This window comes from Ambystoma mexicanum, chromosome 2p (genome assembly GCF_040938575.1).
Source record: "Ambystoma mexicanum isolate Mex_15411 chromosome 2p, UKY_AmexF1_1, whole genome shotgun sequence".
In the NCBI taxonomy this organism is placed as follows: domain Eukaryota; kingdom Metazoa; phylum Chordata; class Amphibia; order Caudata; family Ambystomatidae; genus Ambystoma; species Ambystoma mexicanum.
In genome coordinates, this window is record NC_090923.1 from 304,462,597 (window position 1) to 304,488,327 (window position 25,731).

The window sequence follows — 25,731 nt, forward strand, 5'->3', positions numbered from 1 at the left end:
ATTCTAAACCTTCCAGCCATCACCTGTTTTGTTTTGCTTTATTCAACCCCAAGTGTGACGGGTTTGCCTAGATGTGAGTTCCTGAGCTTGCTGGGCATAGAGACCTAATGATGATGGCCAATGAGGCCGAAACATGTCTGGGGTTGCTTATGCTCTCGAGCAGAAGGGATGTGACATAGCAGTTGGGCCCGGAATGCCCCTCATGAGGTGGGACCAAGGCTGATTTGCATATCGTCTTTCCCCTTTCTGAAATGGCTTGGCAGGTGAAGAACGATGGTCTTGAGGGTTGCCCAGAGCAACTGAGAGAGGTTAGGATTCATTCTAAAGCTTCCAGCCATCACCTCTTTTGTTTTCATTTATATTGTCCTTCATGCAGATGCACTTCTAAGCGCTGTAATGATTGGTGTCATTAGTATTACCTACTTGTAGTACTCAATTTATCGATCTTGGAAGGATGAAAGGTTGATTCAGCCTGACATAGTTTGTGAACTCATGTCACATGGCAACGTGCCATTCCATAGGGTTGAGCATTGCACATTGTTTGTTTGTTTGTTTGTTTATTGCATTTATAAGGCACACCAGACCCGGGAGTAGCAGGGCACAGCAAGGATATGCGAAGCTTACAAGGTTACAAAATGTACATTACACAAACAGTTAAGGCAAATACAGAATATACGTCAAGTTAATTAGAAAAGCAGAATTATGTACATCTTGGTATACAGGTATATCCAAATTTACAATCAATCAATGGGTCGTGCTGGCTTGCCTCTAATTCTCCGTCAGATTGAGGTGCAAGATAAGGTTCTTTCTAAAGAAGGAGTAGGGCAGGTCAACTCACTCTTAACTGATGAGGCAGGGAGTTCCAAAGTTTAGCGGCCTTCACAGGGAAGCTATTGCCGCCAATCTTAGAGGATTTGAATCTGGGTACTACCAGGCAATTGGTGTTGACAGTTCAAGAAGGTCTGCTGGAAGTTCTTCTGGTTATTCAGTCAGTTAAGTGAATTGGTGTGACATTGTGTAGTGCTTTGTGTGTCAGGGAGGTGATTTTTAGCTGTATTTTGTTATGGGTGGATAACCATTTATGGTGTTGTCTAGTTGCAGAGATATGCGCTCTTTTATTGATGCCTAGAGCAGCTCTAATGGCATTATTCTGTAGTATTTGAAATTTTTGGATAATAGATTTATTGGCACTACTATATAGGGCGTTACAGTAGTCTAGTTTTGATAGGATTAGAGCTCTGGCCAGTATGAGGCAGCTGTCATTAGAAAGGAAGTGCCTACCTGCTCTAATCAACTTACAAGTGTAAGCTGTGGTAGAGGCCAAAGAGGTTATTTGTTTGTTGAAGGACATCATTGCATCAAGGTAGAAACCAAGTTTTTACCTCTTTGGAGACAGTAGTGTTGCTACCGTCAATGCAAAAGGCTGCATATTCCTGGCCTAGTTTGGCAATGTGGGAAGGGGAGCCGAGGATTATCAACTCTGTCTTGTCATCATTCAGGCATAGGCCGTGTGCCGACTTTCAAGATCGTTGTTTTAGTGAAGTGGAAAGTGATATTTGGATCAGGGATGTTGGCATTTGGTAGATGGTCGTCATGAGTTGGAGGAGATAGATTCAAGGAATCTTTCTTGTTTTTTATTTTGGTTTGGAGGGTGTTGATTTTGTTAGTTAGCGCTTGTTGTATCTCTGAGCACCAATTCTTGTCTTTAATGCAAGTATCAGGTGGATAGATAGGGGACTTTAGTTCTTTTAGGATTGTGAATAATTCTTTCATACTAGAGTTGGAGTTGGCTATACGTTCACTGTACGAATTTCTTTTTGCCTGGCAGATTTCTTTTTTATAATGGGATGCAGTAGACGCCAGCTTCTTTTTATTCTCATGGGAGGGGCAGAGGCGCCAGTTAGTTTCACATTTTCTTTTTAATAGTCGCAAGTCCTTTAGTTCTGGAGTGAACCATGTGTTGAGGTGTAGTTTGGCTTTACTGGCTCTCAGTTTGAGGGGGGCGACTTTGTCCAAAGTGGAGAGCATAATCCTTTTATATTCTTGCTCCAGGGTGCTCGGGTCCAGACTGTGTGACATAGAGTTTAGAGTAGGTAGAATATTGGGGATCACATTATCCACTGTTATATTCTTTTTTAGCCTGGTTAGACAAGGTGGCACTACTTGGGGGGTTATGAGTGACTGTCTGGTGGTGGAACGTGTACTACAGTGTGGACACCATTAACTACAGTATTTATTATGTATTTAATACAAACAAGTGTAAAGGTCTGTATTATTCTGCAGTGCACAGTCGCACACTGCAGTCTACATTGTAGCCTACTGGAGATGCAATTCTATTTCTCATAGTTTCTACTAGAAATTACTGAAGTTTAGCTCTGAATACTGTAGAACACCATAATATATACATGTGTACAAATACTGCAGAGTACAATCAACTTACTGCTGTATTTACTACAATTGCACAGTTCTGTAATATTCTACAGTTCACTTCTATATACTGCAAAAAAATATTACCTCATACTAGATTCACAATTTATGTGCCACATGTTCTAGAAATGATTGCAGTTTAGATGACACTACTGTAGTAAACTTAAGTATATACCATTAATTGGTACAAATACCGCACTGCAAACGCCATATACTACCGTACTTATTCCAACACTCTGTATAATTCTATAGTTTACTACAGTATACAGCAATATGCTGTGTGACATATTGTAGTGTAACGTAGACTATTTGATATGGTGCTGGGTGACATCATGAAACCATTAACAGTGAATTAACGCTCCTGTAGTCGATGTTCAACGGGTCACAAATGTCAGCAAGCCCCTTATTCACTGAATAATAGGTCCCTAGTCTAGTAGATATACGTGGTAGTGCTGAACGCAAACCTTCCTTTCCCAGTCATGTGTCCCTGTTCACGTTCTACCCGTAGCCGACTTTGGGGTACTGTAATAATGCTTTTTCAAACACAGAGAGTACAGAACAGGCCTGCTCATAATTAATTAATTAATTCTTCTCTTATTACACGCTTAACCCTGGAGACCAGTCTTTAAGCGTGGGACCAGAATTCGAACCTGTGTTGCTCTGCGTTGTCTTGCTACCAAGACAAACGTGTTGCTCCTGAGCTATCCTCGCAGATAGCCAATTTATTTTATGTATTTATTTATTTAACTTTTGCATGGCGCCTATATATCGAAAGTGTTTGCAGCACCACTAGACAAGGGGGAGGGGGCTACAGGAGAGAAAATAACAGTAACGGTCCTACTAGGCCTTGGGACATTCAGATTGTGCAAGTGCAATGACAGGGAGTGCAAGTGAAATAACAGGAAGTGCAGGAAGAGGGGAAGGGGAGAAGTGCAAGGGGGAGGGTGCCAAGGTGCTGGGCAAATGTTAAGTGAGGCCCAGGAGGACAAGAGCTCAGGCAATAGGGATAGGAGTAGACTAGTCAGGGAAGGGTGCCCAAGGGCAAGTGCTGGTAAGGGGTAAGGGGGAGACTATTCAAAGGAGGGCCTTCCCCAATAAGGCAAAAAGGAAGGTCCTGAGAAGTTTCTGGAATTTAAGGCGATCCGGCTGAAGACGGAGAGGGGCAGGAAGGACATTTCAGAGGGAGGCTCCTGCCGAAGAGAGAGATCTACCCCTCACTCTCTGTTTAGAGGAGCACCTGATTAGCAGAGAGTCAGAGATAGAAGACTGAAGAATTCTAGCAGGGAGGTATTTAGGGAGAGAGAGTTGGATGTAGTGTGGTCCCAGGAAAGCCTTGTGGGTGATGCAGAGTGTCTTGAATTTGATCCTTACAGTCACCGGGAGCCAGTGGAGAGAATTTAGGGCTGGAAAGATGCGGTCCCTGAGCTTGAGGCCAAGGATAAGTTTTGCAGTCCTATTTTGGATTAGCTGAAGAGGGCGGCGAGAGGGAAGAGGCAGGTTAAGGAGGAGACTGTTACAGTAGTGAGGCATGTGTCATGGCCCAATCACATGCCACAGGCCGGCTGCAGACTCCTTAAGGGAATGACCGAGTCTGTGTCTCATTTGGGCCTGCATGTCCACACTCTGTGATCATGGACCTGCAGGCCATGATGCCGTGGGGGTATCAGGTAATATTATCCCCATATATATGGTCGCCGTAAATAATATCACCGGGAAAAGGTTGCAGCAAATTTATATGGGTGACCATATATATGGGGACAGGGGCAAAAAAAAAAAAATTCAAAAAAAGAAAGGAAAAAAAAAAGTTTGGGGGTTGCAGGGGTGCCCCCGCATGTTCCATGCAATAATGTTGCCACAAAAAACGGCCATTTTTCGGTGATATTTTTGCATGGCGAGATTTTTGTGGCAACATTGTTACACGGAACCGCCGTGGGGCCCATGTGCCAACAAGGTGGCTACGGTCCGCATGGTCTGGGTATGGTCTGCTCTGTCCCTCAAGAAGACTGGTTGTTCCCCAGCAACCCCCTGAGGCACTGGGCCTCTATGGTGCTGATTTCCATAGCACCTGTGGGGCCGGCTTAATGCCAATAGCTGGCCCCATAACACTCTTCATGCTCTGTGCCCTTGATCCGTCCTATAAAGTCTATCATCAGAAAGATCCATATTTACTGGTGAAGACAAAAGCCAATGTATTCCCACTACCACCTGCATGAAAATCACACCAGATGTGTTAACTAATAACTTGAGACTTGGCAAGGGCCACACCAAAACGCTGTTTCCTTCTGCTTACTCGGCGTCTTCCTCCTGTAGTCATTCTGTACCCACACGACAGCCCCAGAAGCGATGGTTGCGATAGTTCTACTTTCACTGAAAAGCTATTATGGTATGAGGCTTTTATACGCCACCAGAGCACCAGATAGTCATATGGTGACTCTGACCAGGATATCGGGACACTAGTGTGCAGTGCCCCTACCCCCAAACCCATTTTTATATGTCTGTCATATGCAGCGGAATTTGTGTTCTTCTTCTTCGTTTTGTAAATTCAATAAAGAAATTATCAAATCAAACTAATGGCCACAACCACATCTATTTGTGGAACAAGCATTGCAGCCAAGGAAATCCTGATCGCTCATTGCAAAATTTAATTCTAGATATACGAAATGCCACATGAAACGAGATAATAGATTTCAGAATCAGGTTTTGGATTTGTCAAGGGATAGCCTGCCATCTGGCGGCCATTTAACATAGTGCGGTTACATGTGCCATTTGAACTGGGACAAAACTGGGTTCTTGAAGGCGAGCGTATGCCGGATAGAGATATAAAGGATGAAGAAGTGGCCCAAAGGAAAACGTATGAAATAAAGTGGAAAAAGTGGAAAAGAGACAAATACCTTCAGAAACATAATAGAGACCACCTAGAAATATAAAGTGTCAAAGAAAGAAGGACTGCAATATCAGAAAAACACAGAAAGGGGGTGACAGGAAGACCTAGCAGTTCCGATTGGAATGCCCCCTTTTGGGTCGGGCCAGGGACCAGGCCTGGTTTGTATATGGTCTTTTTCCCCTTACATAATGGCATGGAAAGCTGAAAAACGATGGTCTGGTGGGTTGCCCAGAGCTATGTGTTATGTGGTACTGAACAGAAATTAGTGTTTGTTTATGAATTCCTATAATGCCATGGGCAAGCTGCAGCATGACTTGTATATAGTTAAACGAGTTCTAAGTTTCAGTCTAGAAGAGAGATGTGAGGGAACGTTGTGGGCGCATCCGTTGATGAAGGGAGAGCAGAGAGTGAGGAGGACAGGGTAGCTTGGTGCTTTATTACCCACATCTTGAGTGTTTGCCTTCAATAAAGACATTCCTGCAACTCAATCTCAAGTGTGTGTGTGGCTCAGAGTTTCATCAGTGGCACCAAGCTGGGCTAGCCCTCTGGACCCGCAGGTTCTTCCTGGTCTGCCTGGCAGTTCTCTCCATCCTCTACAGAGCTGAGCACCCTGCCAGTTCCTGGTGTACGACATCGACCATCCATTTGGTCTCACGACACACACCTCTATCCAGATACCGAAAGTGAGGTGAGCCCCAGCTGTGGCCATTGGTTCTGTATTGCTTGAGCTCCGCTGTCTCACTGCAGAGGGTTGCCAGAGCAGCCTGGCCTGCCCTTGGTGAAGCCGCAACTAGAGGAATGAACCTCTGCTGAGTGTGTTGCATGCCAGTACGCGCAAGCACGTGTGCCCAGTTGTCCTGGGAACGAGGGACACGCTCTATCTGAGCGTCCCGAACTCAGCAGAGACTGCCATTGTGTGCAAAGAGTCAAATTACTACCTGCTGTATTAGTTTCACCGAAGGAAACAATGTATGGATTCTCTCTGTTCCGCCTCCTCTGAGAGGTACTTTTGTTTTGTGGGGACTGTTAATGGTGACACACCTGTAACGCCGCCATACCAGCGAACGAGGTGTGGATTCTCTGTTCAGCGCTCTCCTAGAGGTACTTTTGTTTTCTGGGGGATTGTGGACGTGGAAGGCAGGCCAACATGGGGAATGCTGTATGGGAGAGCCCAAGCAGAGCCACAGTTCTGGACCAGGGAATTAACAGACCCTGCTAAGGTATGCTTTGGGTATACGGGCTGAGTCCCCCTTCTGGCAATAACAGGCAGGCTACCCAAGAAAGTGGGAACACAACAGAAGGCACCGAGGTCTTTGCAGGAATCAGGAAACAGATTTATTACAGACAAAGAAGTAGGCTCATTGTCTGCACTTGGCTGTGGGCACAAGGAGGGACATTGAGGGCAGGAATACTGGCCAGGCATACCCAGAGGAGGAGAGATGCAGAGTGAGGGAGAGAGAGGGAGAGACCGGGGGAGAGAGGGTGGGATAGGGGGAGATAGGGAGAGAGAGAGGCAAAGAGCAAGTGCCACAGAGAGAGAGAGAGAGAGAGAGAGAGAGACAGTGAGTGAGTGAGTGGCACAGAGAAAGAGAACGAGTAGCACACAGAGAGGGAGTGGCACAGATAGAGAGAGTGGCACAGAGAGAGAGTGAGACAGGGGGGAGAGGCAGAGATACAGAGAGAAACAGACAGAGAGAGAGAGAGAGAGAGAGAGAGAGAGAAACAGACAGAGAGAGAGAGAAACAGAGAGAAAAAGAGAGGCAGAAGCGAGCAGGTTGGGGAGGAAAAAGCACAAGAGGATAGAAAGGGAGTAGGCCAGACTGGGAGAAGTGTACCTGCTAAGGGCCTCTGTATCTCCCCAGTCCCTGGCCACGTGTCCAGCACTGCAGCCAAAAAAGAGAGCCAGCCTTAGTTCTCTGACCACTTATAAGGCTTTTGCTCCACCCCTGCAGAGCCCACCCATAGGGACCAAGGAGGAAGGGTCAGGGACGACAGGGTGTGGGATGACACATGCAGGCACATGTCCCCACTCCACAGTTGTCGCTTCCCCCCTCCAGAGGGGAGGAGAAAGGTTTCTCGGGAAGAGATCACATGATGAACACAGCAGTCCAAGTGATAGAAATGAGGGGAGGGGTAAAAATAGTTCTCACGGTCTGGGTGACATGAAAAGGGCGGCGATTTACAGGGTGTTCGATGCGCAGCCCACTCCTTGACAGCTGTCCCAGGAAGGGGGTTTGAGGGACCAAGGAAAAAAGGACCAGGGACATGACAGTGGGGCAAACGTCCTACGATGGACACAATGGTTCCCACCCAACAGTTCCAGGGTGCAGAGGAGCTGGTGACAGGAAAAAAGGGCAGATGAGCAAACATACAGCTGTGCATCTTTCGGAGGAGTGTAGATGTTCATGGGCTTGTTGTAGGTGACAGGCATTCGATGGTGGGCACCACGTGGCTCAGGGCGAGGCTGCCACTCCAGAGTTTGGGCAGCTGCTTGTAATCCTTGCTGCCTCAGTTCCAGAAGAGGTCTTCAGGTGCCAATCAAGTGTCTGTTGGCTGGCACCAAGGTAAGGGTATCTTCCATACCCAGCAGGTAATGTAAGATATGAGGTGGGGCTGCATTGTTCCATTTCGTTCATAACCAGTGGCACTCATGCGACCAGAGCACCTGGTTTTGGTCCGTACATCTTCTGCCCCTTTTTCCTCCTTGTACACAGGGAAGGTGGTCTTGTACCACACAGTTAGAGCTTCTTTTTTCCTAGGTGTGCACTAGGCTTCCTAGGATGGCGGAGTAGACACTAGCAGGTATAGCCTGGAGTGGTAACAGTGCACCCTGATGGGGAGGCATATGGACACAGACCCAGTATTTTATTGAGTGCACTGGCCGTCAAATGACATATCTGGAGGAAAGAGCTCTATTGGTAATTTGTTAATGCAGGAGGGAGGAGCAGCGGGCGCAGAGCAAGCATAAACTGGCTGATGTTGGACATATAAGGATTGGCTTTGGGGGCCCAGGTGGAGCAAGAACACTCAGTTGGAGCAGAGCGTGTGCAGATGAGTCAGAGTCTCTCTGTCCTTCAAGACCTTCAGGGAGCAGATCAAACGTTCACTAGATCCACGGGAAAGCAGAGATCTCACAACAAAGCAAGCTGGAAAGAAAAACTGGTACAAAAAGGCAGGACAATGGCATAGTGCAATAACGAAAGATGAAATACAAGGCTGGTACGCTGGAACTTAAATGTAAAATAAAATACACTTAAAAAACAAATTGAACTGAACTGGGTACACTGTATCCAAACATCGCAACTCACAAAATATGATCTTCCAAAGAGATATCAAACGTCAGAAAAATCCAACAAAATCAAAAAATGTACATTAAAATATGGACAAATCAAAAATTCTAATTATCATTAAAATATCCAAATACAAAAATCAAAATACAAAAATGAATATGCAAAAATGTACATTCAAAAATCTAAAAACCCCAAAATATAAAAAATAAAAACATACAAAAATTAAAATGTAAAATATAAAAAATAAAAATACACAAAAGTACAAAATGAAAATATCACAGTTCAGTCAGTGCTGTTTTCCAAACACAGGTCCTTCACCACGGTGGGAGAAGCCTGTTCCCATTCTGGCAAGATTTCTGAGTGGGGTTGGGGCAGGTTTTGGGAAAAAGTGTCCATGCTCTAGGGTGCAGTGTCCTAGCTCTCCTTCCTGCATTAAACAAAATTTTTGCTGCACTGGCACAGGTTGTGCCTCGCTGACATAGCTGCTGCTCTGTCTTAGACTGAAATACGGTTTTTGACATATGCCATCATCAGTCAGTGCCAAAGACAACCTGTTCACAGAGGGAGGAGCTGCAGCCAGCAGGGGCATTGGTCTTGAGATCATGATCTCAAAGGGAGAGAGTCCAGCGTGTGGCTGGGCATACCTCTCATGTACACACTTTTGCCAGCTTGCAGCTCCCCATTGCTTTCTGTTTTCTCTAGGGTAGCCTGCAGTGTGTGTAGCAACGGTGTATGTTTTGCAACAGGATCTTGTACTGGAAAATTGGGTAGAATGAACCAGGGACACAGAACTCACAACATTGCGCAGACAAGAGGTTAGGGAAGCAGCGACAAGGTCAAGTGAAGTACTTTAGTAGGCCAGAGAATGCAGTGTACCACAATGATACAGGCACCTTAGATGGAATGTTCTCTATCCCAACAGCTGCAACAGTCCGGCCAGACACTGGGGGATCTGGGCTCTTCCCCCATCCTCAGTATGCTGAATGTGGCTCATGCTTCTACCGGCATCATGGCATGCATGTTACTTACCTGAGATGTCATGCTGGGTCACTGGGTGGGAAGGGGATGGCTAGGGCATGGAGGTGGGTGACTGCATACTTAGTCTGGTTCCAGCTCCCCTCAAGCTTTAGGGCACTGCAAGGAACCTTGGTCAGGGTGCTAGGTCCTGTGTTGCAAGGCAGTGACAGAAGAGACACCCTGCCTGTTCTTACTAGTGGCTGGGGGATTAGAGGCATTGGTCTGGGATTCAGCCTGGGGTTGTCCATGCTGGGATGCTGGGCCAGAGCCAGCATTCTGATCTGGTGTTCTATGCTGAGCGAGGAGCTGAAAGGCACCAGGCAGGCATGGTGCAGGTAGCTGTCATTGGCTCTAGGCAGACAGGGCTGTGGTCTTGTTCTGCTGATGCTGAATCCGCTGAGGACAGTTGTACTTGCAGTGGCCCCATTACACACAATGGGCACACAGGTTCTGATGCACACAGTGACCTGACTGGGAGGGGCACCGGGCTGGGAGTGGATACTGGTTTGGGACATGCTGAGGCATGTACCAAGGGTTCTGATAGCCCCAGTACTGGAGGTTCAGAGGGGGTATTTGGGAGTGGCGAATGATTCCTCCTCTTCCTCTCCCTCCCCAGCTAAATCTGTGCTGGCCTCTAGAAACTCCATATTGGTCCACATAGGGTGACAGTACAGGGGCTGACGCAGCAGGGGGGTATGCCCAAGGGGCAGGACCTGGGAAGGGATCAGGATAGCTGGGTGGAGGAGCAAGCGCAGACAAATCTAGGACAGCCTCTGGGGCCAAAGGGGTCACTGGAACCTCACACATTACAGCTAGGTGAGTCTACTTAGGTGAGTCTACTTAAAGGAGCCTTCTAGGTGCCAAACCAGTAGATGCTGGCACCTGGTCTGTTTATGCCATACTGGCATCCATCTGACAATACCCGCCCCATGCACTGTAGCCATGAGGGCCACAGGGGAGTTAGGGGAAAGGCTCACTCCTTGGCTTGCAGAATTTTCCATTCTGACAGCCAAAAAGATGTCGTACACAAACAAAACTTTCTCGACAAATACTAAATCACTACAGGGTGTTGGTCAGCACCACTGCATCCATACACCATACTATCTATGTCTGTCAACCAGGGTTACTCTAGCGCACTCACAATCACTCACAGGCTCTCACAGATGCACACTCACAGGCACTCAACTAGGGAAGGGAGTTGGGTGATAACCTGTTGCAGGACAGACGGTGCAGTGATGCCAAGCTACTGGTCTATTTCCAAAAAAAAGGTACAATTCCTAGGTGCCCCTGGAAAACTACTCAGATTCAGGCATTCTGCACAAACGAGTTGCAGGCAAAGGCGATCTCTAGAGGTCCACTCTTGTGGTGATAAGAACATACACGGTTCTTACCACCAGGATATGGGCACATTCAAACTGGGTAAGTGGATGAGGTTGTGCCCTTGTTCACTCCTAGTAAGTGTCTAGGAGATGAGTTTGGTACAGACTAGGTGGCTCTAGTACTAGTAAACTCAATAAAGCGTTTTGGTTGGGTGAGGGTTCCAGCCGGCCAGATAAGTGAAATAAAGGGTGACAAGGGTATACTCCAGAAAGGTGTGTACAGCTAGACTTACCATAAAGATGCCATCTCATTCCTGGGTGAGGGCTACAGCCAACCAAACAAGCAAACTGAAGGCTATCAGGATACACTCCACAAAGGTGTCTACAGAAGGACTTACTATTAAGATACCACCTCACAACTCTTTGTACTCAAATGTAGGCAGAGTAATAAACTGAATTAAGTGACAGGTAGCACACTCTAAAATGAGGGTCCATGCGGACCCGTCCCTTAGGTGAACAATGAGTCACAGCTACCCTTGTTCACCTTCCAGTGTGGTCCTAGAAGGTAAGTTTGTTACAGGGTAGGTGACCCCCCTCTCCAGATGAACCCTCGGGGTTAAAACCAAACACTGGATACCATTAGGGGTGGAGGCTATGGAGGCTATGCCTAGAGGGGTAGATTAGCCAGAAAGGTACAACCTACAATTTGCCTGTACAATTGTGTGTTGTTGTGTGGGTGTGTTAGTTCTCCTCTGACAGTGCCAATGTTCTAGAACCTTGCCACTGTGGGAGTGGGACTTGGGTGGACCAGATGGGTATACTGACTTACCCTCAGTGTTATCACCCTCTCAGAGACTAGGAGATCACCCCCACAAGCTACAGGCTGGCAATGTCAGTGCGGCTGACTGATACTTCAGTTCTCACCTTACTACTTGATCTGGCAGCCAGGCAGCCACACACAGGCTTCTCTGGGACTGGTCTGTAGATTCTGAAAGAGGGGAAAAGTTAGAATCCATGTGGATAGAAATGGCTGTTGCTGAAGGCAGAAAATTGACAGAGGAGTAGAGTGCATGCTGCAGAACAGGGTCAGTTTATTCAGAGAAGGTGCAGATGTTATAGTGCTCTTCATGTGATCAGGGACCTAGAGCCCCTTCTGGATCCGAGTAACAGACAAAACTGTGAAAGTGGAAGGCAGGCCAAAAAGGAGAAGGCTGTGTGGGAGACCCATTGGCAGAGGTACAATTTTTGCCGAGGGAATGAACAGACCCCGGTGGGGTGTGTGTTCTGTATGCAGAATGGACCCCCCTTTCCCCCTCTGGCAATAACAGGCAGGCTACCCAAAAAAGTAGGAAACAAAAGACGGTGCCAACATATTTGTAGAAACCAGGAAACAGACGTATTAAAAACAGGGAAGTAAGCTCATTGCCAGCAGAGTAAGTTAGGCACACTAGACATGGATGATTGTCTGCACTGGCCTGCGGTCACAAGGAGGGGCATTGATGGCAGTAATACTGGCTAGGCATACCCAGAGAAAGAGAGATGAAGAGAGAGGAAGAGTGAGGGAGAGAGGGTGAAAGAGGCAGAGAGAGGTGGAGCGGGGGAGTGGAGAGTGGGAGGGAGAGAGGGAGATAGGGAAGAGAAAGGGGGAGAGAGGAGGTGATAGAGGGAGAGAGAGAGGCACAAGATGAGTGGCACAGAGAGTGAGTGGCACAGAGAGAGAGTGAGGGGGAAGACAGAGAGAGACAGATAGAGAGAGAGAGAGAAACAGACAGAGAGAGAGAAACAGAAAGATAAACCGAGTGAAAGAGAGGCAGACAGGGGTTGAGGAGGAAGGCGCACAAGGGGATGGAAAGGGAATAGGCTAGACTGGGAGAAGTGTACCAGCTAAGGGTTTCTGTAGCGCCCCTGCCCCACCCACGCGTCCAGCCCGGCAGCCAAAAAAGAGATCCAGTCCTGGTCTCGGTCTACTTATATGGCTGTTGCTCCACCCCTGCAGAGCCCGCCGACAGGATCCAAGGAGGAAGGGGGCAGGATGACAGGATATAGGATGACACATGCAGGCACAGGTTCCCCCCTCCACAGTTGTCTCTGCCCCCCTCCAGAGGGGAGGAGAGGAGTTTCTCAGGAAGAGATTCCATGATGAACACAGCTGTCCAAATGACAGAAAAGGGGGAAGGAGATCAAAATAGTTCCCAGGTTCTAAGTGACAGGAAAAGGACAGGGATTTACAGGGTGTTAGATGCACAGCCCCCTCCTTCATAACTGTCCCAGGAAGGGGGATGGAGGGCCCAAGGAAGAAGAGGGCAGGGACATGACAGGTGGGCAAACATCTTATGATCGACACAATCGTTCCTATACAACTATTCCAAGGTGCAGAAGGGATGGTGACAGGAAAAAAGGGCAGGTGAGCAAACATAGGCAGGCCCGCTTTGGACTGGAGGGAGCTGTTCCCAGGACTCCAGGAAGCTTAGTACAGGACAGGGCCAGCTCCCAGGCTGAAGATTTTACACAGGCTGTAAAACTGGCAGCTGTTAACTGTCACCTGAGGTTGGAACAAGTTTACAAGATGTAAAATACAGTGGGAAATTAAAAGTCATGTAATACATTGAAATGCAAGTGCAGTCATATACAGTGTGATATGAAAATACATTTGTGGAAGTGGAACATCATGCAATACATTATAGTACTTAAAATGTAAAAAAGTGACCTACATGAAAAACTCAGGTATTCACCAATGGAGACTCATTTCCACAGGATGATGTTGGTGAAATGGCTGTGACGCCGCCATACCTCTTCAGAAATCACACCTTGTGAGTAACAAACGCTTAAGTCTAGAAAGACGTGCCTGCACTCCTTTATATGGGTAGCCTTCCACCTCCATTTCTCCCAAACCCAAGCTCACCCACAGTGAAGTGGGAACCGTGGAAGGAGGACTTCCAGGACTACATCCTGGCTATCCATGGACCTTCTTACATTTTGAAAGGTATTGTGCTCTTCCTATGCACTGCTTTGGCTTTGAGGGTAGGAGGATACTTAAGAGTCTACCTGAATAGCTCCAGGGCAGATTTGGGCCATCGGGAGAAGAAGGTGGAGGAGGTGAGTGTGCTGAAGTAACAGGACAAATGGAACAGGGCAAATCCCTAAAAAAGAAGCGACTGCCCATGCGCAAAGGGGGGATTACCAAGAAAAGCTCTGATTATGCCCAAGATGGAAGCAGGAGAAAGGAGCCAGATGTCAAGAGGTGTTTCGAATGTGGGATTCCATTTCGCCAGCAATACGGCGTGCCCATGACTGAATGCGCTATGCCACAAATGGGCAAAAAAGGGCATTTTGCATGCTGTTTCTCTAAGGGCGCTGTTAGAGAGCTTAGCATGGAGTCTGAGAGTGATGAGCGAGGAGATGATGATGATGAAGGTGTCAATGGAGTTAGTTGGTCTGGTGAGCCAAGTATGCTTAAGGCCAAGGAGAGGGGAGTAACCTTCTGCCATCGTGATGGTGAATGGCATGGGGGCGGCAATACTGGTAGACACAGGTTCAGTTTATACCATTTTGGATAATCGGGTATAGGACAGGTTCAATTGAACAAAGCTCAAACCACCCTCAGAACGGTCAAGCTGGAGTTCAAAGGGAAGACTACTCTGGCAGATGCCTAAGTTTCAACAAGGGGGGTCCTTGTTAGGTTGGTATGAGCAGAGTGAGATGGGAATTGTTGGCGATTCCACTGTTCACTGTCATATTGATGTGGTGAGGAATGATTCTTGTGGTGCTCCAGAAGAGGTTCATAAACAAGTCTTCCAAGGAGCACTGGGTTGTTTGAAGGGACATCATCACTGCATTGTTTGAAGGAAGGAGTCAAACTGGTGGTGGGGAAAGTGTGATCTGTGCCTGTTGTTATGAGGGAGGATGTTACTGCCCCCGTAGGTAGGTTACAAAACGAGGTTGTGATTGAGGCAGTTGAGGCATCAGAATGGGTGTCACCAGTGGTCATGGCATGAAAATCTAATGGTCAGGTCTGCTTATGCATAGAATTGAGGGGATTGAACCGAGGGTTGTGATGGATAGGTCTTCACTTCCCAACATCGGGGAAATGATAAGCTGGGTGGCAGGGGCAAGAGTCTTCAGTACATTATATTTGGCCTCTGAATACCATGAACTGCGATTACACCCTGACAATAAAGACCTCACCACATTCATGACCCCAGAAGAGACAGTCGGGTTTAGGAGGATGTCTTTTGGACGTGTGCCAGTAGCTGCTTTCTTTCAAAGAGTTATGCACCAATTGATGAAGAGGAAGAAAGGGGTGGACTACTTTCAGGATGATATCCTCATTACGGGGAGAGACATTGAGGAACATGACCAGAGGGTGGGTGGGGTGTTGCAAGTACTATCAGATGCAGGTCTAATGCTTTGCAAGGAGAAGCATACGTTTAGGGAGTGATCTATCGAGTATCTGGGACACAAACTCAGTGAGAAGGGGTTAGAGCTGAATGTTTAATTGGTGAAGGCCATCATTGATGTAAAGAGACTGGCAAATAAACAAGAGATCATGTCTTTTCTAGGCCTCGTTCCATGTTATGCTAAGTTTTTGGTGCACTTTGGAGACAGGTGCAATACCATTAGAGAACTTTGCAGGAACGGTGCCACGTTTATTTGGTGTGACAAATTTGAACACAAATTTCAGGCTATAAAGGAGGCAATTGCCAGTGCGCCGGCCCCGGTGAATTTTGACCCTAGGTTCAAGACTTACATCTTGACGGAAGCCAGTGACTCAAGGTCAGGTGCTGTACTTATGCAGAAGCAATGTGGGGTGGGCAGAGTAATTGTTTTTGCGGCTGGAGTTCAAAGGGCTGCAGAAACATAGTACCCTGTTATAGAGAAGGAAGCTCTCAGTGTGATTTGGAGGATTAAGAAGTTTTAGGCATTTCTCAGGAGAAGATGGTTCATGGTGCACACAGATCACAAGCCTTTGGTGGGGATATTCATGATTAATGGACTCGATGGAGTCTCTCCTTGAATTGTCAGGTGGGTTGCTTCTCTATAAGGTCTTGAGTTTGTAGTGGAGCATGTGTCATGTAAGGATAATACTGTTACACACCTTTTGTCTATAACTAGTTGGGGTAATGATGAGGGTGAACTGGAAGGTAGTGACTTGGAAGTGACAGATCAATTATTTGTGGTGTGCAAATCTGCTGTTGGGAGGCAGCAATAGGATGTTGCAGCCAGAGAGAATCGTGAGATGATTCACACTATTGAATATTTTAGGACAGGTTGGACGGACAGTGAAGGGTTTGGGGCTTGTTCACAAGGTCAGGTATGAGCTCAATGTGGAGAGGGATTTGTTGTGCAAAGTGGGGCATGTTGCTTCCCCATTAGGAGTGAGTACAAGAATAATTGAGGCGTGGCATAAAGGACATTTAGGCATGACTAAGACAAAAGGGATGCTTAGGGCAGATTATTGGTGGCCTGTGTTGTATGCACAGGCTGAGCAGATGATTAAAACATGGGTTTTGTGTGGGGAAGCTGACAAAACTTTAAAGAATTATGTCCAGGCCTTTGGATTTACCTAATATGCAATGGGAGGTTTCTTATTATTTGTTAAATTTATTTTTATGATATAGTTGGATCAATAACTTTTTAATACATCAAGAATACATTACATCATATAACTGATATATCACACCATAAAAGGATGAGTGTATTGTTTCACTAACATCAATTTATCCAATTTGGATACATATTCATGCTTCAATTACAACTATTATGACCTGTATTTCTTTCCATAACATGGTGAAGAATATTATACATCCTTCATGGATCCCAGACATAAATATAGTCCACAACTCAATGGGATTAGTTGTCATCACAAGGGCCGAGGCTTTAATTGTTTTTTGCTGGAGACCCGTCATTGCACTACAGAGAAACGAAAGGTGGCAAACTATTTCCAAGACCTGTTCGCCACAGAACTAGCAAAATCTATGGTTCCTTGCAACCTTAGTCCAACACCCAGTTATCTCAAACGTTTTAACAGCATTAAACTTAAGGCTCAAATAGTCCCATACCAAATGGTTTCCGATAAAGTTCCTAACATATGATGGAATCAATTGTCTTTCCAGAATGTAGGGGAAAAAACAATCTGCTGTTGATTTCATGGCCAAGTCGACCGTCATCTGTTCATGAAAGTGGGTGCCTAAGAGTGTCCTCATAACTCGCTTATATTGGTTGATGTTCATTACAAGAAGATCCACACTCAGTTTCCCAGTCCATACATCAGCTAAATGTTTGAGGGCTCCCAGGGTAGAGGACTTCATGTATGCAAGTTTAGTATGAAACTCTTCATACAGCCTGCCCATGAGAATATCACTTGCAGTATGTACTAGTTTCCAGTACAAAGTGAGACAGGACAGCATGATTCGTTTTTGAATAGGCATCAGTTCGAATTCTAAGAAGAGCATTTCAGAGGACACATGTTGAGGTAATCCTAAAATCCGCTTGAGGGACCTCAGTTCTATTCGAGAGATGGCCTGAAGTGAAACAATCACCCATGCCTCTGCAGCATAGCATATAATCAGGGCAATCTTCATGGTGTACAATTTGACCACAGATCCCACGGAGTATCCTCCTCCCTTATATGCAAAAGAACATATGGCCCCTGACAGTTATGCACTAATAATCTCAAATTTGCTCAGATGTGAGGAGCACATAATGTTTGCATCAAACACAATCCACAAAAAGTAGGTATATTTATGTACTACTTCAATGGGGACCACATTAAAGTTCCAAACAACGTGTGACACTTTTTTATAGGGAGGTTTGAATGCCATGATTTTAGATTTCGTCGTGTTCACTTTTAGTGAGTTTATTTTGGAAAAGAAGAGGAGGCTACCTAGGGCAATTTGTAGAGCACCATGGGTGAGATGTAGAATGACTATGTAATCAGCATAGCCAAACCACTGTACAACCTGGTTACCCAGTTTGGGTGGGGTACATCCTGGGTCCACCAATTCCCTCCCCATGTCAGATAAATAAAAAATTAAACAGCTGAGTTGCCAAAGGGCAGCCCTGTTTGAATCGCAACTTTGTATTAATCCATCATGAGGTTCCAGGATTACCCTCCAATCTCACTTTTACTCGTGTCTCCTCATGCAGTTTCATTACCATTTCAACAAACCAGATGGAATTCCCCAACTAGGCAATTTTCCCCACAACCTTCCACGATCCACTGTGTCAAATGCAGCGCTATAATCCACAAATGCTACGCAGATATGGCATTTGCGTATCTGCCATAATTGTTGGATTATAAGTATGTAAGTGTTAGCACATTAACAGACGTGGGACATCCCTTGAAAAACTCAGTTCGGTTCCATGGAATGATAGCGGCTGTTTCAGATCAAATTGTTAGTTCCTCAAGTAAGATTTTAGCCAGGATTATGGAGGGAACATCTAACATCGCAAGAAGGCGAAAGTTTCCAGTATCTGCATGAGAAACTTTCTTGTGTACTGGCACCACAAGGCTATCATTCCATGATTGCGGGAGTACTTAAGTGATGGAAATGCTAGTGAAAAGATAATGTACTACATTGGTCCACAGAGAAATATCTGATTTTATCAGAAGGTTGCACAGCCAGTCAGGGCCAGGAGCCTGAGATGACCCGCTAATACTGATGAGCCTAGCAACTTTGTGTTTGGTTTTTCAAAATTGCCACTCATCGGACTGTGGAGGACTTACTGGTAGTTCCAGATTGATTTCCCCAGTGTGTCATTTATATAGGTTACCCAGGCAGGGTCAACCACACCATTGATTATGGCAGTACTGCTCTTATTTTGTTTATTAATGATCTGCCAAAATATCTTGGAATCATTGGTTTGGGCACGAATAACCAAGTTCTTCCACTTTTCATGCTCTCTAAACTGTCAGTGTTGTCCGAACCACTTGGTATAAGTGGCCAAGTGCATATTCATCATGGTTGGTCTTATGTGTGGCCGGATTGCGCAGCTCTCTGTGCATAGCTTTATTCTTATCGCTAATCAGTTTATCGTAGCCACATTTGTGCACATTTCCTGATCTAGTAGCATGTATTCAGTTACTCGCAACTTTAGGGAATATAATATCGTTAATAACTTGGATGAACTTCTCATATTCAGCCAACAGTTGGAGGCCAAACAGCAAGTCCATCTCATGTCGTTGGATTGGCTCAGTTGCGCAGAAATGTTCAAATACTGTATGTGCTATTACTGAAGCAGCTTCAAGTTTAGTGGGGACAATTTTAAACTAGTCATGGCATTATTGAGTGAGACAGATCCAGCGCTTTCATCAAAAGAATTACATTTTTGCATGTTAAGACTCAGCACAATAGGCAAATGATCACTCTCATATTGTTGAATTATAACCATATCTGATATCAGAGTGGGATATTTTCCTTCAAATACATAGTCTATGATGCTGGAGCTAGTAACAGTAGACCTTGTAAACTTCAGAGGACAGTCGGAAGGTCTTACTCCATTCACCAGAGAATCTCCTCTGGCGTATAGCAGGGTAGCCCTATCGGTACAACAGGAACATGTTTGATTTAGCCCAGATCCCTCTACTGGACAAGAACAGTGCAAATCATTAGCCAGGTCCTCCTGATTGTGTTGACATGGGATACGAGAGTTAAAATCTCCACACAAAATCATAGGAACAGTTATTGTGATAGCTTCAAGCCATTCTTTGAGTTTCTTGAGTACCGTTGTGTGGTCTAAGGTATGATGGGGATTGTAGATAGTAGCAATGTGAATGTCTTTCTGTACAAGTGAGTCTGTAGAGAACACCTTGACAACCAGAATGTTCTTAGAGGAACAATGGACTGCAGTAAACTGATATGGCATTTTCACTCCCATTAAAAGTCGATCCTTCGGTCAGGCTTTTGTCCCCTTAATGGCAGGTTTTGGGATGATGGACCATCCATCTAGGACAAAAGGATCTACCATCCAGGTCTCTTGGAATGTGAGTAAGGAAAAACCATCTATATGGTCAAACAAACCATCCTGGTCATATAAGTGTGTGTGACCCCTCAAGTTCCAGTATAAGAGAGAAAAGGGACTATTAGGAACATGCAATCGCTGCAGTTGTACCAGCCCGACAAGCCATTCCCAATGATCAGCATCTTTACATGAACCAGACACAAGTCACCCTCTACTCCCAGAGACTATCTCAGAATCTCTGTATCTCATGTAGAGATTGGACAACTTTAGTGGACATAGTAAGTTGTTGGTCAAGGTAAGAGCCATCCATGAGGGACTTTCTGCTGCCTCTATGAGTGGTCAAATCAGGAGCTTTTTTTACAAAGGAGTGGAGAACATTCATATCCAGCACGAAATAAATACTGAGAGTATTTCATAACATAATCAGCCATCCCCTCTAGGAAGAAGTACCAATAGAGCGTCTTGGCGTTGATGCACTATTTTTATATCGTATGGACAAATAGTTTGTAGGGGTATGATGGTCTGGAACAGCTCCATGACCTCAGACCAATTTAAATAGTCAAATAATTCCTGACGGAAGAGGCCTCTAATTTGCGAGGTCTTCTCCAGGTGCTCAGACTTCTCAAGATGCTCAAACTGGACACTGCGGAGCGGGGGGTCCTGCCGTCCCCACCAGATTTGAGCGAGCATGGCAGGGGGTATTTGCTCATAAAGCATGCCTTTCATTAGTGACACTGGTTCTAGGTGCACACATGATCTCCAGTGCCTTCAAGGCTGATGAAGGAACGTGGCTATCCTTTGTGCCCGCGGGATTAGGAACATCATTGTTTGCCAGGTCTGTGGTGGAAAATAGTTTTTCATTTGGGGCAGATTTGACAACCTTAGTTTGTACCTGTGAAGGTATCTCAACAGCATTCGGCTGGATATTGCTTGAGTTCAAAATCGTAAAAGATGTTTGGATTGCACAATTAGAAGATGGATTTATGTTAAGAGGCCCTTTAGTATTAGACTCCAGAACACCATGGCCTAGATCAACTTCCTTCTCATTGGTCATCGCCAAGCATTGTGAGGACAGGTCTTCCGTAGCTTTAGGTCATTCTGCAGTATCAATGATGTTGTTGCATTTGATTACAGTTGGATCATTGAGAGAATGTTTATAGGGTAGGCCTATCCCTCTGAAGACAGGAAACAGCCCGCCTGACCCTGCATCCAAAGTTTTCTCTGACAGGATATCTAGCAGAGATTTTTGTTTGGTGTGAATTTTACTCCCATATTTTTTCGCTTAGTAAATGACACACCTTTTTTTCATGCATCGTGATGGCATGAACACTGGGGAAGAGTGATGCGCTTGTAGTGGGTATTATATCAACCCGATTTTCTTCAATTACTTGCAGTTCTCCTGATGGATGTATGGTGGGCATCAATTGCTCGACGCTTGCCCCTATTTCCGCAATCTTGTTTACAAGGGCTAATTGTGTAGTTTCCAAAGATTTAACATCACATGTTAAAATAGCGTGCGTGCGTTCTTGTTGCTTCATAAGGTTGAGTATTTGTAATGCTTTTGCAAAATGCGAGGTAGAACAACATGGCATCGGTGCACAGCCATTTTGGACACTCATCTCCCATCACAGTAATTAAAGCCTGTGTCTTCACAGGCCTCACAGAATAAACAAGAATTTCAGTAGCAAAAGCAAGGTCACGTAACTACGTAAATATTGTTGCTGAGTAGACTTGCTGTGGAGAATAGTTATGACATTGTCCACTGAAGGACAAATACGGGAAGGGAGTCGGAGCCTCCTGCAGGTGCATGATAAGTGGTTCTGGGAATGAATGCGAGGAGAGGGGCACTAGGTTTTTCCACTCCTGACTGGTTTTTCCCCCTTCCACTTGTGATCTGCTCTTTGGCCGAAGGGCAAACGCAACTGAGAAGGGCGGGGACATGCCCCCCATAAAGAAGAGGGCATTCTGTGGCAAAGTTAGTTAAAACTTGGACCCCCGGGTGATGCAGTCTCGCTGAGAGGGAGGACACTCCACCTCAGACCCCATTAGCACGAGTGATCTCTTCACCTAACTGCTCAGGGACTAAGCAGTGTCGTAATGGACAAGATGAAGGTGTCTTCTGCGTCTTTACTAACGGTGAAGCAATTTATATCTATATTTCTATATATCTAAGTGTATGTTTGTTTATGTATGCTAAGTTCATATATACAAATATTGTGTGAATAAAGGGCCTATAACGAGCCATTTTCATTTTACTATAATAATTAGTCTATGTGTGATTTCTTGCCTGTCTGAGTCCAATAACTTGTTTTTCCCGGGCCCGGGGAAATGTAAGTGTCAGTGTTCTCGTCACGTGGCCAAGTAAAAGCAAAACAGTATTTCATCAGAGCGGGAGAGTAGAGTCGAGAGAAGATTCTCTAAAGCGTTGAACATAGCTGCAGAGTTCAGGCTGCCTGTACTGTGCACGCTAGTTGAACCAGTCAAAGACGCCAGAGCATGTTTCTGGGAGACAAAAAAGTTTCCAACCTAAAGTATCTCAGAATTGTCTAGAGATGCTAAAAAATTATCATTTATGATGTTGGATAAATTAAGACCATGCAGAATTTTAATACGATGTACATCTGCCAGAATCGCCACTTTGTCCATATTTGCAGTCTCAACCTCTGTTGTTGGCACAGTGCTAGGTGGAACGACTCAAGAATTTATAGCATTAGCAACAGTCTTAGCGACAGTGATAATGGATGTAGATGGTTGTGGGACCAAGAGGTGGGTTGTTACTAACTCCTAGAGTAAGTGTAGGAGCGGTGCCCATTGGGACCTTGTCATAGTTGGTACATATCAGTGTAGGCAAATCGTTGTCCCCCAATTAGGCCGTAGAGACACAGCCGATAAGTTTAGTGCCCAAACAGGGTACTGGGCTAGTTAACTCTGCCATCCACTGTGTGCTGCAACCCGTAGCACATGTCATAGTTGGTTCAGCATGTCTTTCCTCATGCGTTGAATTCAGTTCTATTTGTTCAGTCTTGTCACTGGTGGTTTCATATGAAGGAACTTCCATCTTAAACCCCAACCGGAATGTTTTATGTGGGCAAGATTTAGATGTAGGGAGGACTGTTTTCTTAGCTTGCTCAACTGTTGTAAACAACGGATATGTAAGCATCGGCAGATAATTTCTCGAGGGAGATTTTGTAACGAGTTTCTTTGATTCTGTCTCCTTTATTGTGATCATAACCAGGAAACCAGTATTTCAGTGGTTGTGAGAAGTAGTTTCTTGGCTGATGCAGCTACAAGAGCACTTTGTGTCCCCATTAGGAACAATTATCACTCTGTCGGCACGCTTCGCAGCACATATGAAAATATGTCAGCACAATGGGAATCCCAGTTATTAATAGCTGTGAGGAAACCTTTTACAGTGGTTTCTAAAGCTACCCTGGCAAGATGGGTAACATGGTGTAATGGTGTATGAGTCAAGCTGGCCTCGACGTACAACAATATGGAGCACAGTCAATTAGGGGCACTGTGACGTCCACGATGTTCAGGATGGGAGCACACCCGGAAGATATATTGAAGGCAGCTGACTGGTCAAACTGCTTTAAACATGCATAATCTGAGTCTCCGGGTCTTGACGTAGTATACAGATTTTCAATACTAACGTAGCAGAAAGTCATGATTCTATTAAAGACACGTAGGTGAAGGATTATTCCATCCTATCAATCACAAGAGAGACTGTCTGGGCTTGAATGGAGAAGTCAGATTGATTACATGTCTGATATGTAGTTATTGCGATTGCCCACTCAGTCAGTGGCGAGTTTATGTCTTGGCAGGTGCAGAGCCCAAAGCATCAGGATTGTGAAAACTAGGGGATATTTAATTGAAGTTCAGGCCTTAACCGGTTGGAATGCAAGTTTCTGTTATGGGTCAGCTAAAGAAAGAGGATGAAAGAAGGAAGTCGAGGGATATTATAATGGACTATGGACTGTGATTGAATGTGTAAAGTCAGGTGGAGTCATGAAAAAATTATCAACATACTACACAATTCGCTCAATTCAAGGGAATTGTAGTTCTTTGAAAGTTTGTTTATGGTTGTAATGTTTTTTTTATTGGCTGCTCGAGAAGTAAAGAGTTGAGTTGAGCATAATCCTTCGCCTCTGTGTCTTTGATAGTATCATGACTTTCTATTACATTAGTATTGAAAATCTGTATTGGCCCGCTCATCTGCCTAGGTTATGATTCTGAATTGATTTTGTCTGCAACGAACAGCTTTACAAACATTGCACGGTGTCTGGGAAACGGTGTAAATCAACATTAATTGTCATATGTAGAACACATGTAGTCTGTTCTCACTTTATAGGAGTTACCAAATCTTATTTAACTGTGTTATATATGAGAATTTTTGCATTTCCTTAACTGCATGGAAATACGACTTGGATATGGACGGCCTTCTGTTAAGATGGATCTGCGTGATTTTTCTGTCACAGAAAAGTCTGCAAAGGAAAAGTTTGCATGAGAAATGTGCGAACCACAAAAGGTTCGCACATTTCCCATGCTAACATGCATCTACAAACCCACACCCCCACCCACAACACACCCACGACACCCCCCCACCCACACCCTTAACACACCCCCACCCACAGCCCAGCATACCCCTACCCTACTTACCTTTCCTTCATGCTGTCTTCCTGCGGCGCCAGTGCCCGTTCACATCTGTGATCAGGAACCGGTGCCGCAGGGTCCTTTTCTTTTTTTTTCTGGAGCTGTAGGGGTTTCCCCTGCAACCCCCGCTCACTATACCACACGGTACAGTGAGTGGGGTGTTTGCGAGGGACACCCCCGCAGCCCCTGTTCTTTTTTTTTTGTGTGTGCTGCGGAAGTGTCCCCGCAACACCCCGCGCACTATAGTGAAGCTAAGAAGCTAAGCAGATACCATATCCCGTTGCAGATAATCATGAAAACCCAATATTTGGAACTTTGCGGCATGGTTTTAACATACTTTTTCATATTCATTGTGAACAATGATTACTGGTATGTTGAATGAAGGTAAAATACTGAATGTACTTTATTTTTTCTAGTAGCATGCTGTGTCTTAGGAGCATGCTAAATATGTTCAAGTATTGTTATTTGATCTGGGACCAAATGGGATTACAGCACTGATTCCAGATGAGTTGTGAATATCTTATTTCTACACAGGCTGTGATTTTCTATAATCGGTGACCAGGTGGCCTTGCGCCTTGGAGCGTCTAATGCATTTAATACATGTATTTGACAGCAGGATGACTACACTTGCAGCTGTTCATTTCCCTGAATAACTGAGACTGGTAACAGGCATATATAAAAAAAGACTGTAGCAGATGACTGGGGGGGGGGGTCTTTGTGCTTTGGTGCGGGCATGTAGAAAGGACTAGAGCAGGTGACCAGGTGGCTTTGTGCTTTGGTGTGGGCATGTAGAAAGGACTAGAGCAGGTGACCAGGTGGCTTTGTGCTTTGGTGTGGGCATGTACAAAGGACTAGAGCAGGTGACCAGGTGGCTTTGTGCTTTGGTGTGGGCATGTAGAAAGGACTAGAGCAGGTGACCAGGTGGCTCTGTGCTTCGGGGCCAGCATATATGAAGGACTGTAACTGGTGACCACGGTGCTTATGCCCTGGAGATTCCATATATGAACGACTGTAGCAGGTGATCCGTGGACCATTGTGTCTTGGAGACTTTAGATGCAAGGAGTGCTTGACTCTTGTATTCCTTTGGACCTCCTGCTTGTTTTTAAACATTTTAGGCTGTAAATCCCATGGAAGGTCATTTTCGAGTCTCCACGTAATTATACGGCGACGATCTGTTACA